Consider the following 14,841-nt stretch of genomic DNA (forward strand, 5'->3'; position numbering starts at 1 on the left):
TAGAAATCGCAACCAGCTGAGGCTAACCACTGCCTTACAGCTTTGACAACAGCTTCCGTGTCTTGAAAATGTTCGCCGCATTCAGCTTTATACACAATTCTCTGGTCGTTATGCGGCGATCAGCACGGATGAGTTGATCAAGACGCTCTTCATTGCGAGGGATGACAGCTGTGCAAGTTCGACCGCGCGTGGATTGTCATGAACACTCTATACACCACCTTGAAAATGCCGTACCCATCGCCTCACGTTCCTCACGTCTATTGTATCGTCTTCATAAACCTTTACCAAGCGTCGATGGATTTCAAACAGCTTAGTTCCTTCAGCAGTGAGGAATTCAATCACACATCGTTGTTTTATATGCACGTCCATATCAGACTCCGTTTTGCAACACTCCAATGCTGGCACCAACTTCCGCAGAACAACGGGAACAGCTGCAAATTAAAAAAGGAAGGTTCAAGAATTAGAACTACACCAACGGCATCTGGCAATTACATACAAAGTCAACACAGAAACATAGGAGGCATTAAATTAGGAATGACCCGAGTACATTGGTATTCATTCATCATGTATCATCATGTATCAACATAACGTGCGAAATTGACTACAGAGAATATATAAAGGTAACCAAGGAAGTTATGTAGCTTTTTCAAAGACCACCACCTTCGAATAGCGATATGACACCTAAAACTATCTCGAAGATCAAAAATAGTCGCCATCAGCATCGACTATCTTCTGCCAGCTCTCTGGAAGACCATAGATTCCATCACGGCAGAACTTGGTGGGCCGTGAAGCGAAGAATGTATCAACAGCATTTTGCACCTCTACTAGAAATTTGAACTGGCGTCCTCGAAGGTGGTTGTCCAAGGAATAGAACAAGTGATAATGTCCGGGGAGTAATATCCGGGGAGTATGGCGGTTGCAACGTTGTTTCCCATCCAAGACCCATAATATTTCCTGGGTCATCCTACCCACGTAGGGCTTAGAGTTTCACTGTAACAGGAGGACCCCTTTGAAATTCAAAGAGCTGACAGCAGAGTTTTAAGTTTTTTTTTTCCTGAACACGGCTCAACTGCTGAGAGTACTCAGTTGCATTGATGTTCCCACCAGCACCAGTTCCCGATGCACGATGCCATTATCAGTCCAACAAAATAAACAGGATGACCTGCTTTTGATGTGGTGCTGATTTCGGCTCTTTTGGAACCGGTTCCTGGGATGCTAGCCAATGATGACGACTCGTGGAGCTTCATACAGGACTCACTTCTCATCACATGTCAACACCCTGTTCAGAAATGGTTCCTTCATCAGAGAAACACAGGTGTCTGCTCGGGTTGCCTTCTGGCCCGGAGTCAAATCACGTAGGACCCATTCACCCAACTTGTAGTGCTTCCCGAGTTGATAGGGACGATGCCGATTTTTTTCACTCACATTGAATTGCAGTAAAAGTTCATTACATGTCCGATCACTTTTCCCCTCAATTGCTGTTTGAAGATCTACATTTTTTACATGTGTTGGTATTTCGGCATATGGTGCACCTTCGAGTTTTTAGTCACTGTCCCTAAACTTGTTAAACCATCGCTGTACTTCCCGTGTAATCTCGACACCTTCACCAAAGTTCTGGCATACCTTCCGCCACGCTGCAGCGGCGTTTGACTCGAGTTTGAACTCGTACAGCATACACGACCTTCATGACAACATACATGACGCTTTGTGGAGGTCTCATGTTCACTCTGTCCTTACGCAAGTTCAAGGTGTAAGTGAACTGCTACAACTAGGCAGTATGTTGAATATATCCGCACCAACAACTGACCTTCGCCTTATCTCTATTAGCATTCAACTTGTCTGTGGAACACATACAAGAGCGTTCAAAAAGTTCTGCACAGTGGTATCTTTTTTTTTATTTGTTGCAGGAGGAGAATGAAATATTTTGTGAACATACTTGGAATATTTAACTATATACAGAGCCCACTCAATGTAGCCTCCATCAGCTGTGATGCATTTGGTCCAACGTTCCTTCCATGATGTAAATGCACTTTGGTAAAATTCTAGGGATTGACTTTTACACCATCGCTTGACACAGGAAATAAGGTCTTTCTCACTATCAAATGTTTTACCGCGCAGGTGGGCCTTCAGACATGTTTTGCTCTCAGGTTCGGGTATAAATAACCATGTTTCATCATGGGTAATGACGCCGTCTAAACACTGTTTCCACTCTTCAGTAAAGGTCGTCATGAGACCCTCGTACACATCCTTCCTATTTTTTTTTTTTCATTTCTCTTGTCACTGATCTAGGCACCCAACGTGCACAGATTCTTCTGTACCCTAGTGACTGTACCACTGATATCACACTAGCCAATGACAAACCAGTCATTTGAGCAAGCTGTCGTATCGTCACACAACTGTCATTTTGGATGATTTGATTAATGGTCTCCTTATTCACATCACTCACTACCGTCGATGGTCTACCGCATCGTGGATTGTCCAGTAGAGAGAAATCACCTTATTTAAACCTCTGCAACCAGCGCTGGATACTGCTGCGATCCAATGTCCCCCCATAAACAGGGAGCAACTTCCTGTGAATCGACGTGTCAGAGTCATCGCCAGTCTTGAAAAGGAACTCCATCACCGACCGTTCTCGCAACCTGACATCTACTTCACGGTCTGTTGTGGCTCACCTGTAAATAAAAGAAAATACTTTTATATATCAACTTATAGCTAAATGTTCCAAATATGTTCACAAAATATTCATTCTCCTCCTGCAATAAACAAACAAAATAGAGACCACTGTGCAAAACTTTTTGAAAACCCTTTTATTGTACCTCCACAAAAAGCTACAGAACTTTGTTGGTTGCTCTTATACAAAGTAAGCATTATCGGAAAATAATGACGTAAATGTGATTCGAATGACATGTCCGCAAGGCATCATCTGGAATAATTTTATGCAATAAAACAATATAAAGTACTACGAAAATCATAAATCAATACTCAAGCACACGCTCCTATTTTCTGCCGTAACCACACGCGGTGCAGCGTTCCCTCACCTCGAAAATCACTGCCCTTAGATTTTAAATTTAAACCTATTTTATTTGGAAATTTTTACTACAGTATAACCTATTTGTTGATTTGTTCAAAACATCAAGAAAGTTTCGTAACTATTTCTGTGCTAGCGCTAAGATATATATATATATATATATATATTTTTTTTTTTGCAAATATGTTGAAATCGAAAAGAAAAAAAAAAAACTTCCAATGCAGGGAATCCCCTCTAACGCTTGTGCTTAAGTGTTAAAGATGTATATTGCATTCTAATTAAAGGCTTTTACTATAGAATCGTGGGTAAAAAAATCTCATTAGCATCCAGAGAATTTCACGGAGAAGCATGATTAAAAGTTGTTGTATTTCCCGAGAAGTTCTTGACTTATCTCTGTAAACATTTCTTAAAAACAGTTTTATTTTTTTTTTTAATCTGAGACTTTCTTTCCCAGGTGGTCAGTCTAAAGACTCTTTTCAGCAAAGAAGCAATGTAAGGTTTAAATTTAAATCTATTGTTTAGCATGTAATTGAGGAGTTTGATGTAGTAAGGGCGTCCGTGTAACGTGGGTTCCTGTCACCACGGCATGGCGCGTCCTCAGGTTGCGGATCGAGGAGAAGGCCTCTAGATATAGAGGTTAGCTGCGAATACACTGAATAAGCAGTCGCGGACAGACGACTAGGAGTGGTCCTCCAGCTTGGGGGTTTGGGTAAGGCTAACACCCTCATCCTGTAAAAAAAAAGGTACTTGTTCAGAAACATTCACAAAAGCCTCGGACAAGGACTGATAACTTGGCACGACATCAGCAAAAGAAAATGGACATGAGATTTGGAATATTGAATATTAGGAGTCTTTATAGGGCAGGCGCTTTAAAATCCGTAACGAGGGAGTTAGAGAAATACAGGATGGACGTAGTAGGAGTTCAGGAAGTTAGGTGGGAAGGAAATGGATCTGAGAATTCCGGAAATTTTACGTTCTTTTACGGGTAAGGAAATAAAAATCACCAGTTAGGAACAGGGTTTTTCGTTCACAAACTAATATTACCAGCAATTAAACGGGTTGAATTTGTTACTGACAGACTTTCTTTTATTACTCTTAAGGGACGGTGGTGTGATATTATTGTTTTAAATGTACATGCTCCAACTGAAGATAAGGGTGACGATATAAAAGATAGTTTTTACGAAGAAGTGGAACGGATATTTGACCAACTCCCGCGATGAAGATTCTATTAGGGGATTTCAATGCGAATGTAGGACGAGAGGATATTTTCAAACCAATTATAGGGAACGAAAGTTTGCATAAGGAAAGTAATGCTAACGGTGTTAGACTCGTGAACTTTGCAACATCCAAAAAGCCTAATCGTGGAGAGTACAAAATTCCCACATCGCGACGTTCATAAATACACTTGGACATCACCAGACGAAAAAACACATAATCAAATTGATCACGTTTTAGTAGATAGAAGAAGACAATCTAGCATAATTGACGTACGGTCGTTTAGAGGGGCTGATTGTGACACTGATCACTACCTGGTAGCAGCGATAATACGAGAGAGATTATCGTTGAATAAAGGTAATACTCAATGTCCGAAAACGGAGAGATTTAATTTAAAGAAATTAGAAGAGAGCCAGGTAAGAGAGGAATACCAGATTGAAGTTTCGAATAGCTTCTCGGTTTTAGAAGACTCGGAGTGCACTAGTGTTGAGGATACTTGGATTGAAATTAGAGATAGCATTAAAAGTTCAGCAATAGAAAAATTGGGACACGCGGAAATACGTAGGAACAAACCATGGTTCGACCAAGAATGCATTAAACTAGCAGAGAACAGAAAACCGGCAAAATTACGGTGGCTACAAAATCCGAATGAAATGACTACACAAAATTTCGCAGATATCAGGCGGGAAACTTCCAAAACTTTTAGAACAAAGAAACGGGATTTTTTGAAAGCTAAAATTAAGGAACTTGAAGATAATAGTAAAAATAAAAATATTCGGGACATGTATAAGGGGATCAGCGAATTTAAGAAATGCTATCAACCTCGTGCTTATATATTAAAGAAATCTGACGGGACAGTTCTTACTGATACGGATAGCCTCTTAAATAGATGGAAAGATTTCTTTGACGATTTGCTGAACACGCAGCCAAAAACTAATGTGCGTGGAGAAAAGGAGATACACACCGCAGAACCGTATATTCCAGAACCCAATCGAATAGAAGTGGAAGCCGCTATAAAGAAATTAAAGAAACACAAATCTCCGGGTGTAGATGAAATTCCGGCTGAGTTAATTTTAGCTGGAGGCGAAAAATTGTGGAACAAGATACACAAACTCATTCTCCTTATCTGGAACAAGGAAGAATTGCCACAAGAGTGGAAAGAGTCAATCATTGTTCCAATTCACAAGAAAGGCGACAAAACTGACTGTAATAATTATCGAGGCATTTCTCTTCTGTCAACATCCTATAAAATCCTTTCAAATATTCTGTTAGCAAGATTGACCCCATACGCAGATGAAATTATTGGAGATTATCAGTGCGGATTTAGACGAAATCGATCAACTATCGACCAAATATTTACCATTCGCCAAATACTCGAAAAGAAGTGGGAATACAATACCCCGGTACGTCAACTATTTATTGATTTTAGAAAGGCTTACAACTTGGTTAGGAGAGAAACATTATACAACGTTCTTACAGAGCTTGGAATACCGAGAAAGCTAATTAGATTAATTAAGATATGTTTAAGTGAATCCCAAAGTAAAGTCCGGGTAGGAAAATTTTTGTCCACGAGCTTCCACGTCGAAAATGGCCTGAAACAAGGAGATGCGTTGTCGCCATTATTATTTAACTTTGTGCTGGTATACGCCATAAGGAAAATCAAAGATAGCAACCAGGGCCTAGAGTTGAACGGCATTCACCAGGTTATGGCATATGCCGATGGTGTAAATTTGATAGGGGATGATAGGAGAACAGTAGAAATAAATGCAGAGATATTATTAAACGCTTGCAGGGACATGGGTTTAGAAGTAAATGCAGAGAAAACTAAATATATGGAAGTGCGTCGGGACCGTAATACGGCAAATTGTGGAGGCGTTAAAATATTAAATAATACTTTTGATAAAGTGGAGGGGGCGCGGTGGCTCAGTGGTAGAGCGTTCACCTCTGGTGCTTGGGATCCCGGGTTTGATCCCAGCCCCCGCCAAGTGAACTTTGTGGTGGACAAACACCGTGCTCGTGGGTTTTCTCGGGGTTCTCCCGTTTCCTCCCACTTTCTTCATTCTACCCTTTCACTCATATCTCATAATCACCGTCTCCTTTAGCCTAGCCGGCATAACCGTGGGACGTAAAACTCAAAGATTTCATTTCATTTCATTTTTGATAAAGTGGATACTTTCAAATATTTAGGATTAATATTAACAGAGGAAAATCATATTCACGAAGAAATTAAATGTCGACTAAAAGCAGGGAATTTGTGTTACTATTCGGTTCAAAATCTCTTGTCGTCGCGAATTCTGTCGAGAAATTTGAAGCTTAAAATATATAAAACGATAATCATGCCTGTTGTTCTGTATGGTTGCGAAACATGGTCGCTTACTCTGAGGGAAGAACATAGACTGAAAGTATTTGAGAACAGGATCCTGAGAAGAATATTCGGACCCAAGAGGAACGAGAATGGGGAATGGCGAAAGCTTCATAACGAGGAACTACATAGTTTATACGGTTTACCCAACATTGTTAGGGTCGTCAATTCTAGGAGGCTTAGGTGGGCAGGTCATGTAGCTAGAATGGAAGAAAGTAGAAACGCTTTCAAAGTCTTGAGTGGTAGACCCATAGGAAAACGACTATTAGGAAGACCTAGACGCAGATGGGAGGATAATATTAAGATGGATCTCGCAGAGAGAGGAATACAAAGTAGAAACTGGATCCAATGAGCTAAGGATAGAAGTCAGTGGAGAGCTTTTGTGAACGCGGCACTGAACCTCCGGGTTCCATAGGCCATAGAGTTAGTTAGTTAGTGTTAGTTAGATGTAGTAAGGGCGTAAGCGAATTGACGCCCTTTTTGCATCAAATTCATTTGTGGCTTTTGCCATGCTTGTTTAGCCTCCTGGTAACGTTTTAATTCAATATCGGCATTGAATGCTGCATATTACATTGTTTTATGTAAGAAAAAAAAAAAAACACTACTTAAACTTTCAACATCGTTTTTCTCTAACTGCGTGTTTTAGACATACACCCTTATTGTATCAAACTCGTGAATTAACCAAAATTAACCCGAACAGGAAATCGAGTCTGTGTTCCTTGTATCAAATTGAGTCTTCTAGTTTCCCCTACTCAAGATTCTCCTAATGCCTTATAACTATGAAAATGTCAATAAAAATGATGACAAAGAGTTACTATTCGCAATAGGTGAAAGATTAATTTGAAACTAAAAAAAAAAAAAAAAAACTTATTTTAGCTCCTATATGTTGATAGTCCTGAGTCACGTTAAATAGAATTTAATGAATGGGAGTTTGAACATGGTCTTATAGAGTTTTACAGTTATACACAATGCATGGTGAATATTTATAAAAGTCTTTTTCCCTTATTTGCTGTGCTCTTCCTTTAAAGAGAGAATCAACTTACCATTATAAAAAATCTCCGTAATTCAAGACGTCATTAGTGAAAAATAAATTGTAATGAAATTCGCGAAAGGTTAGAATGGATTTTTTTTTTTTAAATGAGCTGTCAATTGTATTACATTTTCTTCTCAATGCAAGAAATCAAAGGATGCTCCTTTCACTATTTTCATAGTCTTTGTAGAAAGGTTCAGGGAATAGGATTAGTTCAACAACTTTGTGCATAAAGAAGATAGAAACGTCAGGAAACAGATCAAAAGAGCTGCAGCATTTTTTTTAATGTTTTAGAAGACAGAGTATACGATATTTTCTTTCATGCTATGGAAAACACACTGAACGTACCAAAGGCTATAGACCTGCATGACTATATGATTCTACTGGACGAGAATGAGGTAAATGGCATTACGTAAATATAATATTCTCTATTTTATTCCAGAAGTGCGATACTTAAAAAAGAGATCAGTGAAGAAACTTTGTATAATATTGCATTTCTATGTACTGAGTACAAAAAGTAAGATTACTTAGTCCAATCTTATATACATAATTTAGCATTATAATATCGAATATATACTGAAATGAATATGAGACTCCCGATTAAGGAACAAACAATCTTTCGTTTTGATGTTAACAAATCTTTATTATAACAGCATAATACATGTATAAAATTAACGTTTAATTATGTTTATTTTGTGTATTTCATTTGATTCTTATTCTAAGTAGATATGATTATTATTTTGTAAAAAAAAAAAAAAAAATACTAAGAAAAGTCCAACATTGATGGCTCATTACTCGGTAACCAAAAGTCTACTACCTTAATGAAAAAATTGATCAGGATTGAATGGGTCATGTGGATCACCTATGATATATACTATCCTTCTAATTATTTTCTTTAGGGAGAAAAATGAAGGATGATACGAGGATATTGAGAAAATTTTCTGGCCTAACGCTGAACGCGTCACTGGTAATAAGTCATTTATATGACATATAGTGTTATGTATGAAAATAATAACGCATCAGCTTAAACTGTCGAGCTGCATCAGTTTGTTGGAGGCATCCTTTGAGTCAGTCGCTGTGACAAAGCTGAGTCGTGGCGTTTTCATACTGTCTGAAAATGGTCCAGTCTATACGCCTGTTACTGCCAAAGACAGAGTGAAAGACTGTGGCTCCGAGGAGATTCAGCAGCCATTCTACAACTCAGATGTAACACCAAGTGATCGCAAAACTGAAGAAAGATCATCGAGGATTTTTTGTTTGTTTTTTGGACGACAATGAACTGAAAGACACAGTTATAAGCTATTTTGCAAACAGGAGTTATACATACGGGAATACACATGGCAATCAAAAGGTGCGAAAATTGTATTGAAGTCATGTGATATATTGAAGAGTGACTCTATTCTTTCCTTTATATCATTCCTTGAAGTTGGTTGGGCCAGAAACTTTTAGAAACCCTATCGTAGGTATGTAGGGCCTAGTATACTTCATATGTAGCAAAACTTCATCGTCCCCAAATTATGAATAGTGGTATTACCCTTGCATCTAGCATTGAGGTATTGTGATGGAAATAGCATAGCAGAACACCAACTTGTAATTTTGAAGTTCGAAAAATAAAACGGAATGAAATCTTTTAGTTTAACGTCCAATGGTTATGCCGGCTAGGCCAAAGGAGACGGTGATGATGAGAAACGAATACAATTGCGGAATGAATAAAGTGGGATGAAATGGAAGAAACCCGAGAAGGCCCACGTACGCAGCATTTGTCCACCACAAAGTCCACTTGGCGAGAGCTGGGATACAATCAGAAACTCCACGTACCAGAGGTGAATGCTGAGCCACCGCTGCAACTATTTTAAGGTTCGACTAGAACTATATTGGAATATTCATAAACCATTATAACATCCCAATGTGTTATTTTTGAACCATTATCTGAATAAATAAATAAATAAATAATCCATCAATTTATCGAAGATGATAATTTTTACATATGAATAGTAAATTTATTCCAGTGATTTTAAAAACACCATTACACAGTTTACAATGTTGAAAAATTGTGTATATGCTATGTTCCATCAGACTAATTATTCAATTATCACAATCGAGAGTGTAATCGTATCGTATATTCCGCAAGATAATGTAGCATGTATAAATAAAGTTCGATCAATACTGCTTGGTTTGGTAATTACTCTGTTCAGTTTTTAACAATACGTACGTGTATATTTTGTAATTGTTTTCACCTTTGATATTTTCTTATTGCTTGAAAATGCCTACTTTTTTAAAAGCTGCTCAACATTTGTTTCTTATATTTTACTTCTCTATTTCTTGTGTGTTTTACTCTAATTAAATTATAAACTCATCGCTGAGCAAAGCCAACTAATTTTATTTCTTTTTAAATAGTATATTGTGATACTTTCACTGACTAAACATGTGCTTTCCTCATACTCTATCAGTCCGATGAAGTGATAGTGTATATGGTAATATCAATGATAATGTCTATAGAGACCGCGACGACTCGTGAAGCCTGAACTGTACACAAATCATAGAACTGCTTTCCCTCATGTGCGATCCATCGGAATAATTCGGGACGATTCGTGGAGGTGCCTTCCGAACTCACAGTTGAGAAAAAAGTGAAACAGCAGAAGTGTACCAACGATGTTGCCAAACTTAAAATACATGGCAAACGAGCGGGAAAAAATAAAGAACTATAACATCGACCCTAACAATTATTCGAATTAAATGCTAGCAATACTAAAAACAAAAATACAACAATAACAACAATAACAACAATTACAACAATAACAACAAAAACAAACTTAGCGGCAATCCGACAACATTGTACCCTCAGGAGATGTTCTACATAAAGCGCGAGATAAAACACGACAAATTTAATGGGTCTTCGTTGACGACTGCGACATTCCCTCGGGTTCTATTGGGTGGTTAGATTGGTAAATCTACGTCAAGCTTCACTAGTCCTCGCAATGCCAAACATTTAGTAGGCGAAAATATCACATCATATTAGTTTTATCATAAAATAGATTTGCTTCGCTCAGTTATTAGTTTATTGTTTAATTGTAGTATATAATAGTCAAAGCTCCTATAATGTAAAATACTACAATTTTTTGCTACAGATTTTATTTGCAAGTGGTATTTATGTCACCTTTAGAAGACAAGTATCAAATAAAACAAATATGCAGCTTAACAGTTTATGTTTAAGACATACTGTACGCAAGTAAATATTGTTCCAGCAGACTGAAAAGAAAACTTTCAATTAGTATTAGTAATGAATTACATGCTCTCTTGGGTCTTAAAACATCAGTTTTTTTATAGATTTTCTCGAAAATCGCACATGGAGATTTACTCTCAACCATAAATATTTGTTTAATTCGATATGCTCTATTGATTGGTGATGTTCTGTCATTTATAGTGTTGATCTATGTCTCAATAAGTATGCTGTGTGCTGTCCACCTGCTATTATAATGAAAATTTTGAAGAAAGTAAACCACAGTATTAGTTGCAACTTAATATATGATGTGAGTATCATACAGCATACTTTTTACCCAAAAAAAAAAAAAAAAAAAAAAAAAAACGTATATTTTCAATTTTCTCGAAAACTATGCATGAAAATTTACTCATATCATTTTCTACAAGTAAATAATATTTAACGATTAGTAGGTTCATCATATATATATATATATATATATATATATATATATATATATATATGTGTGTGTGTGTGTGTGTGTGTGGTCGCGTAAGTATGCATGCGTGCGTGTGTATGTATAAATGCAATTGAAAAGTTTAGGAATTCCAGCAATTCAAAAGTGTCAATCTCACCTTGAATCAGCCAAGCAGACACAAACACATTTACTCAAATCTCGCTATTTAATCGAGTTGTAGAATAAAAGTCACCTTGACTAATGTTCAGGAACAAGTTCATTTTCAGGTTTGTTATTTGACACAAATATTGATTCCCTCTCCTTTTTTTCTTTCTTTTCTCCCCACCTTATCGTTCCGATCATTGGATATCAAAATTTTACACATATATGCTACTCTGTCAGCCTTCAACTTTTGCTCACATGAGCAATTTTTGCATGCGACCTCAAATAACTGGAATCTCCCCAGCCCAACCAATGGCGAGGGTAGAGAAGTGCGGGGAGTACTATGTTCCAGACTGTACAGCGTCTGCTCAAAGATGGATTGAATGCGGTATCGCTTCATCATTGAAGCCGCACGGCCACCAACTGCCAGTTTAAACGAGGTAATTAAAAAATAATGCTACCTATTCTAGCCACACGTGGAATTGAAAATGGATTCAGTTAACGAAAGTTCAAGAGTCTCTCAGCCGCGAAATAGGATTGTTGATGTGGTAGCAACTAAAAGCAAAATATATGTTATGATTCTGATTAATTGACAAAAATATTTCCAGCATAATTGGGCAACAATTACACGTCTGCTAATATACTGTACAATTGCATCGTAATGGAGACCACTAATTGTTTAATTCCAGACCTGGTCCAATTCCTCTGCATGTTTTCTTGTTGTAGGTTGTCAAATTCTCTGAATTACATTCAATAAGTTGTTCAACTCTGCAAGCATTACATTCAATAACAAAGTTTCAGTTATGATTAATATATAAAATAATACAGATTTTAATTTTAATATGTTAAACAAATTATTACACAATGTTATCAATACATTTTTTTTATTTTCATTTAAGTCAAGCATTTCAAAATAGGAAAGTTTTTTTTTTTTTTTTTTACGTTAATAAGTGAAAAGAAAGTTAAGTAAGTAAGTGTTTTCGTTTACACATGGTTACTTCGATTTTTGTGGTTATGTATGTCACTAAACACTGCAGTAATCGAATCCGTGGATATTGGTACAAAGTCATTGATCATCGCCAATCAACTTTTAAATCTACTAATTTAATGTATATGCTAATTTAATGTATAATTTAATATGTATCGTCGCTTCCATGACTGAGGGGCATAAGTTACATTTTTTTTTTGAAAATCCATTTTTTTTTCTCTAACTGAATCACTTGCGTTACATTCTTGCACCTGGCAAATTGATTTACGTTAATTCCCCCCCCCCCAAAAAAAAAACAGATTACAGTGCAAAGTTTCTAAAACACTAACATTATTTAAATTAAATAAAAAAAAATGTTATGTATGAAAATGTGCCTGACAAAATGCATAATAAATAACCTTTGACCTCGAAATATCAAAAAATAACTTTAGTTTGCTTATAATATGAGAGAGTAACGATAAATTCAAATCAAGCAAAATATTTTTGTCCACTCTCCTGTAAAATGTGCAAATGTAACTTACGCCCCTTTGTCATGGAAGCGACAATATATCTATATATCTATCTATCTATCTACCTACTGCCAGGTACTCATTATCAGCGACCTCAGTAGTCATTAGACGTCGTGAGGAAGCAGAATGGGGTGCTCCGCGGAACTCACGGACTTCGTACGTGGCCAGATGATTGGATGTCACTTGTGTCAGAAGTCTGTACGCGAGATTTCCACACTCCTAAACATCTCTAGGTCCACTGTGTTTGATGTGATAGTGAAGTGGAAACGTGATGGGACACATACAGCACAAAAGCCTACAGGCCGACCTCGTCTGTTGACTGACAGAGACCGCCGACAGTTGAAGAGAGCCGTAAAGTGTAATAGGCAGACATCTATCCAGACCATCACACAGAAATTACACACTACATCAGGATCCACTCCAAGTACTGTGACAATTAGGCGTGAGGTGAGAAAACTTGGATTTCATAGTCGAGTGGCTGCTCGTAAGCCACACATCACGCAGGAAAATGCTAAACAACGCCTCGCTTGGTGTAAGGAGCGTAAACATTGGACGACTGAACAGTGAAGAAAACGTTGTGTGGAGTGACGAATCACGGTACACAACGTGACGATCCGATGGCAGGGTGCGGGTATGGCGAATACCCGGTGAACGTCATCTGTCAGTGTGTGTAGTGCCAACAGTAAAATTTAGAGGTGGTGTTGTTTTGGTGTGGTCGTGTTTTTCTTGGAGAGGGCTTGAACCCCTTGATGTTTTTCGTGACACTCTCACAGCGCAGGCCTACATTGATGTTTGAAGCAACTTCGGGGATGTCGGGGATGGCGATTGCATCTTTCAACACGATCGCGCATTCTGCACGGCCTGTGGCGGAGTATTTACACGACCGTAATATCCCTGTAATGGACTGGCCTGCACAGAGTCCTGACCAGAATCCTATAAAACAACTTTGGGATGCTTTGAAACGCCGACTTCGTGCCAGGCCTCACCGACCTACATCGATACCTCTCCTCAGTTCAGCACTCCGTGAAGAATGGGCTGCCATTCCCCAAGAAACCTTCTAGTACCTTATTGAAAGTATGCCTGTGGGAGTGGAAGCTGTCATCAAAGCCAAGGGTGGGCCAACATCATATTGAATTCCAGCAGTACCGATGGAGGGCGCCACGAACTTGTAAGTCATTTTCAGCCAGGTGTCCGGATACTTTTGATCACATAGTATATATATATATATATATATATATATATATATATATATATATGACTTTATGGCCTATGCCGCGTTCAATACCGCGTTCACAAAAGTTCTCCACTGACTTCTGTCCTTAGCCAATTTCATCCAGTTTCTACTTTGTATTCCTATCTATGCGAGATCCATGCAAATATTGTCCTCCCATCTGCGCCTAGGTCTTCCTAATGGTCGTTTTCCGATTGGTCTTCCAGTCAAGACTTTGAAAGCGTTTCTACTTTCTTCCATTCTAGCTACATGAGCTGCTCACCTAAGCCTCCTAGACTTGATGGCCCTAACAATGTTAGGTAAACCTTATAAATTGTGTACTTCCTCGTTATAGCAAGTATATATATACCAAATACAATTTGTATATAGGAAGTAAAAACGGAAACGCGTTGAACGTATTAAGTATGCAAGTTTTAACGTAATGTAAAAATCGTTGGGAGGTTATTCCTGACACCGAGATAAGCAAAAAAGGTACTCTGAACATATAGCATATTTGACATATTGGCAGACTTAGTGAAGGCAGAAAGATTGGAACAGTAAATTCGAAGCTGTAGATATCGAAAACCAATAAGCTTAGAGGTGGCGGTCTAGAATAGCTAGATATGGGGGTTGTGTTTATTGCATAGTTCTCAGTTCACACACAGGTTGTGCTTGTATTCA

The 14,841-nt window shown here is 37.9% G+C and overlaps 1 long non-coding RNA gene across 1 annotated transcript in view; it reads right to left on the minus strand.

Annotated features, from left to right (window-relative positions):
- Window positions 1-327: 327 nt before the first annotated feature.
- Window positions 328-14,841, minus strand: part of LOC145687714 (uncharacterized) — a 68,261-nt gene continuing 53,747 nt past the window's right edge. Inside the window, exon 2 of the long non-coding RNA XR_014131720.1 lies at window positions 328-431. This is a non-coding gene — a long non-coding RNA (uncharacterized LOC145687714). The remainder of the gene's footprint in view (window positions 432-14,841) is intronic.

This window comes from Thermobia domestica, chromosome 6 (genome assembly GCF_964235325.1).
Source record: "Thermobia domestica chromosome 6, izTheDome1.hap1.1, whole genome shotgun sequence".
NCBI classification, from domain to species: domain Eukaryota; kingdom Metazoa; phylum Arthropoda; class Insecta; order Zygentoma; family Lepismatidae; genus Thermobia; species Thermobia domestica.